The 6,155-nt window shown below is 35.4% G+C and overlaps 1 pseudogene; it reads right to left on the bottom strand.

Moving 5' to 3' along the window:
- Positions 1 to 4,763: 4,763 nt before the first annotated feature.
- Positions 4,764 to 6,090, bottom strand: LOC106943271 (zinc finger protein 184-like; annotated as a pseudogene).
- Between the last annotated feature and the right edge of the window lie 65 nt (positions 6,091 to 6,155).

The following is a 6,155-nucleotide window of genomic DNA, read 5'->3' as shown; positions in this document are numbered from 1 at the left end:
TAAATGTTCTGGTGGCTGCTGTTCATGTTGAAGCACTGAAGAATCTAGCTCCTCTTTTCTTACATATGTTAGTGGATATTCTATTTCCTCATGTTTGAGCAGTGTAGGTTCTGGTTCCTCCTCTTCTTTTTTAATTTGTTCTGGTTCCATCTGTTCCTCTTCAGTCCACTGATGTTCTGCTTCTTTCTGGTCCTGACTGGACTTACTTGCAAGGATGGATGGCAGGATGGCAGGAGCTTCCTCCTCATTGGAGACACTTGGCTGTTGGAGGTCTATGGGAACAAGGGATAACATGATTAATATAATTTAATTGATGACGATCTCATGGATCAGTCTAGTTTTCCATGGAGATTATGGTCTGTAGGCATCATGAGGTTCTTCTAAAATTAGTTTGGAGAGTTGAACTGAAAAGCAGGTAATGTGTCCTCCACACCAATGTGGAGCTGTGGCAAAATTGGTCAAAAGATTTTAATCCGGAAGTACAGATTCATACAATTTTTTATTTATAATGTATTCATACACTGGAAGAACTCAACCTACATTAAGACAATACGTTTTGTTTTTAATCTCACTTGTGACCTCACATTTTAAAGTTGATCAGACTGAAAAAAACAAATGAAAGGTTAGCGAGTTTATCAACTGCGGTAGTAAATTCGCTACAACTCCTCTCCTGGTCATTTCTGTGGAATTTCTTTGCACAAAATGTTGAATAAACATTAATGTTGTTTCCACATATCATCTCCGATGTTCACTACACTCTGGGTTGCGCCGTCGGCTATTTTTCCCCTCAGAAAGCACGGAGAGGAATCCGCGCTTTCTGATTGGGTATCCGTCACTTCTGCGTTCTTCCTCCCTGGCAGGGAAACCCCCTGATTTAGATCTGAGTGGCCACGAGGTTCTGACTGGACCCGATCATTCTAATACGACACGCTACAGGATGATCGGCTACAAAATCGCAAGCGACAACGTTAGAACGTTTAACATCCTAAGATTGTGGTAAAGGGAAAATCGAGGCAAAAAAAAAAAAATGTGTCGTGAACTGGGCTTAAGGAAGGAGTGAACTATTACATCAGGTGGTCGATATGCCCATGTTCTCCATCTAAACCAAGTGATTATTGAAGGCCAATATAGTATACAGACTTCATAATCTCTACTCTTTTGGTTTAATGTAGTTATTTCCAATTTGGTTATATGTTATATTTTATTCAAGTACGTTTTTTGTGAACGTAGACTGAGAGTTAATTTTATTTTTGCCTTTGGTTGTTTTGTTTACCAGTTCCAGTGTTGAATGTTATTTTGAAAATAATGTGTATCTATTTTTGGCAGGATATCGCTTGCATTATTATGTAATTTCCATTAAATCAGAGTAAAAAGGTCTTCAAACAATATTATCGTTTATTGCAATAACTTTTGAGACAACTAATCGCTCAGCTAAATTTGTTATCGTGACAGGCCTTTTGTGCCTTTATGAAAACAAAAAACAGCTCATCCTGCGTCTCCTTCATAATACTATCATGCTCTCATTTACAAAGTCACGTATGAGAATTTACAGGTTGTATTCCAAATTTCCAGCACTAATAACTGGAGACATTTACGAATGATTCATAAACACGGTTGTGCTAGCCTCTGTAACATCCGGGCTAGCAACTAAATCAGTTCCTGTTCAGCAGCAGCTGGAGCTGCAGCAACTATCGCCGCTGACGGATCTCTGTCTGCTGTGAAATCATCAGCACCTTTATCCAGACCTACCAGAACTTTGTCTCTGCAGCTCCGAACCGATTATTTCTGGTTTCCAGTCGATCCCCATCATTCTGCGCTGAGCATCGAGACCTTCCTCGTAGCAAATGATGGTTTTTTCAACCTCTGTGAAGATTTCTTGAGCAGCAGCAGTTAGCCGCTCTCTGATAAACTCTCTGAGATGCTGAACTGAAGACATGGTTGCTGAAATATTAGCTCAGATGGGACAATGCAGCAGCTATCTAGCTTAGCATATGCAGGCTTCCTCTTCTTTAATGTTTTTTGGCGGTTGGCTAAGAAGGAAAATACTGGAATACCGCCCCCTACTGGACTGGAGTGTAGACAGGCGATAAACAGGGGAAAACCGTAAAAGATGATGGTTTTATGTTGTTTTTAGATTTCCACAAAGCATTTGATTCTGTGGAACATCAATTTATTGTTAACACGTTGAGACATTTTGGATTTGGAAATAGTTTTCTTAGTATGTTCAACATGTTAAAACACCAACATTAACAGCTGTGTGTCTCTGCCTCAGTGCACATGCCCCAGATTCAAAGTAGAAAGAGGAATCAGACAAGGTTGCAGTATTTCGCCTCTATTATTTGTTATAGTCACAGAATTACTAACATTAACAATTAAAAACTCTAATATAGAAGGTTTGGAAATAAATAACCAGAAAATAATCATTAGCCAATTTGCAGATGATACAACCCTCTTCCTAAAAAAATAAAGAACAAATTCCTCTAGCTCTAAGGGAAATAGAGTTGTTCTCTCAAGCCTCAGGGCTGCAGCTAAATATAAATAAATGTGAAGTTATGAGTTTCCATAACTGTTCTGATTCTTCAATTTCCAATATTCCAGTTAAAAATGAAATTAAGTATTTAGGAATGTGGATTACTAAATGTCAAGCTACTAGCGTAAGAAAGAATTTACAAGACAACATTGATAAATGTGGCAAAACCTTAAATAATTGGCTTCAGAGAGACTTCACGTTGTTTGGTAGAACATTATTAGCAAAAATGAATCCTTATCCAGGCTGACGTATCCTGCATATTCATTAGCTGTCCCTTCAAATCTCATAAAAACAGATTAACAGAATACATTTTAACTTTATTTGGAAAAACAAACACCATTACATCAGAAAAAGAGATTTGCTAAAAAATTATGAGGAAGGTGGTATTAAGACAATCGATTTTGAAATTATGAACGGCACTTTAAAAAATTTGATGGCTTCAGTCCCTTTTAAAAAACGGTGATCTTATTTGGTTTGTTGTACCATCATTCATATTTCAGAAAGTTGGAGGTGTTGCGTTGTTATTGAAATGTGATTTTGAATGATCTAAACTCCCCCTAAAACTCTCTGCTTTCCATCAACAGGTTTTGTTACAGTGGAAGTTAATGTTTAAACACAACTTCAACCCCCATAATGTCTCACTGTGGAACAACAGAGCCATTCTATGTGGTAGAAAATCTATATTCATGAAAAATTGGTGGAATAAACAAATCTGGTCAATTACTCATTTACTGAATGGAAATGGTGAAATTCTCAAGTTTGGAGGAATTTAACAGTATGGAAATGTTTGTTCACTAACAAATTATAAGAAAGTATTAAGTAGTATCCCTGATGTCCTTTTTTTTGTCAGTTAAAAACAATTTATCTAATTTCTCTATTCCAAGACTCCATAAGATTCAAATTGAGTATGTGGTTATTAGAGATAATAAATGCAACAACAGGTTTTTGAACCAGTATTCAATAAATAACATGTACCCAGGAAGAACAAAAAGCACAGCTCTCTTACAAAATTTTAACAAATCTATGAGAGTCAAAATAAGGACAAATTATTTGAAATTTCCAATTCCTCCCAAACATAAAGAACTACATTTAAAAATTATAAATTACATATATCCTTCAAATCAATTCTTGAGAGATTTAATTTTAATGTAGAGAATTGTGCTTTTTGTACAACTCAACTGGAAACAACTAAACATTTGTTTTATGAATGTAAAGAAGTATCAAACTTAAGGGATCAACTTCGTAAATTTCTGTCTTCTAAAACAATAAATTTGGATATTGTTTCAATTCGGCTTATCCATTAAAGAAAAAAATCTGGAATTTTTAGTCAATGTCCTGATTATGGTAACAAAATATTATATCCATAAATGGCGATATGCAAAATGCTCCCTCTCAATCAATGCTCTCAAAAATGAACTTTTTTTTTAAAGTTGTCTAAAGAAGATGCAGAATTTACACGCCGTAAAATTGTAGGAGTTAATGGAAGATTTTTAGTTTGTAGCACCCCAACATGTCTCTTATTTTTTAATCTCTTATTTCATCATTTAATTACTTTTCTCTTTCATTATTTCTGTTAATTTAGTTATTTTCAATAATTTTTAATCTTTTCTTGAGCCTTTGGAATCAATGTGAATTGGAAACAATAGGAGTTGTGATTTTTGGTATTTGTTTGCTTTTGACGTGTTGTGAGTTTTGTCATTGTTATTCTTGTATACTAATAAAAAAATAATTCACAAGTTTTTATTTCAAAACAAAAGATAGTCCATACCATTTAGAAAAAATAAAATACAGATTTCAAGTAAAAATTGACATCACAAAGCAGATAAACAATTATTCTAATTGTTAAAAAATCTAGAGGTATATCTAATATCGCTACATGTTGTAGTTGTCGGAGTTTTATATATATATATATATATATATATATATATATATATATATATATATATATATTTGATTCAACCAAGTGGCACACAAATTTAAACATGAAATTCTTCAGTAAAGCATGAAAAGTTGGTGTGTTACTCATAAACATTTGACTTGCAGATGTTCATTGTGGAAAACTGAAGATTCTGAAATCGTCCTGATTGGTTACTTTGCAAAAGTCAGTCAGTGGCATGTCAAGTAACATGGTGCTTTAATATACCTACTTCCAAAACAGTTGAAGTGGTTTTGAATAATTCTAAATGTACCTCAACAAACTTCATGGATTTGCACAATAAAAAAAAAATCCATAAATGGGCAACCAAAAATAGTTGAGGGTCTAATGTATTTTGCAAAGTGAAAACAATACAAGAAAGGGTTTAATATTTCTTATAGTAAATCTGACTGACTAATGACAAATTCTCACTTTTGTATATTTGTTTCATGTGGAAATTCAGTTTACCAGCATAAAAAAACCACTTTTTTCTCCATATCTCATGTGAAAAACCAGGCTCCTGAATGTGGGTTCTAATGAGAATAATTAAGTGACCAATATTAAGGAACATTTTTTCACAGGTTTGGCTTTAAAGTGGCCCCTGACCTATATGGGTTTTCATGTGAATTATCAAATTATCCTTTTGATAGAAGCTTTTTTCACAAGACTAGCAAGAAAAAAGTTTCTCACCTGTATGAATTCTCTTGTGACGATTTAAATTACTAATTCGTGAGAAACTTTTTCCGCATGACAGGCATGAAAAAGGTCTCTCACCTGTATGAATTCTCTTGTGGTCCTTTAAATGACCAATTCGAGAAAATCTCTTTCCACATATCTGGCATGAAAAAGGTTTCTCTCCTGTATGAATTCTCTTGTGACGATTTAAATTACCAATTCCAGAGAAACTCTTTCCACATATCTGGCATGAAAAAGGCCTCTCACCTGTATGAATTCTCTTGTGACGATTTAAAACATAACTTAGAGAGAAACTTTTTCCGCATGTTTCACATGAATAAGGTTTCTCACCAGTGTGAGTTCTGTGATGGATTTTCAAGTTACACTGATGTGTATAACATCTCCCACAAATGTCACATTTGAAAGGTCTTTTCTTTGTGCCAGTATCAGACTGACTCTCTGACACAGAGCAGCTGCTTCCTTCCTGATCTTTGCTCTCAACCACTGGAGAGATATGAAGGGAAAGCTGCTCTGTTCTTGTCTCTTCTTCACTCATATCATCTCCCTGAAGAGTAGAAGTCTCAATCAAAGCAACAAACTGCTTCTGGACAAGCTGCTCTCCCTCCTGACTGCTGCAGAGGTCCTTCTGGTCCTGTCCAGTTGGTAAATGTTCTGGTGGCTGCTGTTCATGTTGAAGCACTGAAGAATCTAGCTCCTCTTTTCTTACATATGTTAGTGGATATTCTATTTCCTCATGTTTAAACAGTGTAGGTTCTGGTTCCTCCTCTTCTTTTTTAATCCATTTTGTTCCTGGTTCCATCTGTTCCTCTTCAGTCCACTGATGTTCTGCTTCTTTCTGGTCCTGATTGGACCTACTTGCCAGGCTCCAGACTTGTTGGATGGCAAAATCTTCCTCCTCATTGGAGACACTTGGCTGTTGGAGGTCTGTGGAAAAAAAGGATGACGTCATTAATATAATTTAATTGATGACTATCTCATGGATCAGTCTGGTTTTTCCTGGGGATTCTGGTCTGT

This window comes from Poecilia latipinna, unplaced genomic scaffold (genome assembly GCF_001443285.1).
Source record: "Poecilia latipinna isolate Pla-1442-1.1 unplaced genomic scaffold, P_latipinna-1.0 Scaffold5072, whole genome shotgun sequence".
NCBI lineage: Eukaryota > Metazoa > Chordata > Actinopteri > Cyprinodontiformes > Poeciliidae > Poecilia > Poecilia latipinna.
This window is presented reverse-complemented; position numbering and strand designations above follow the sequence as displayed.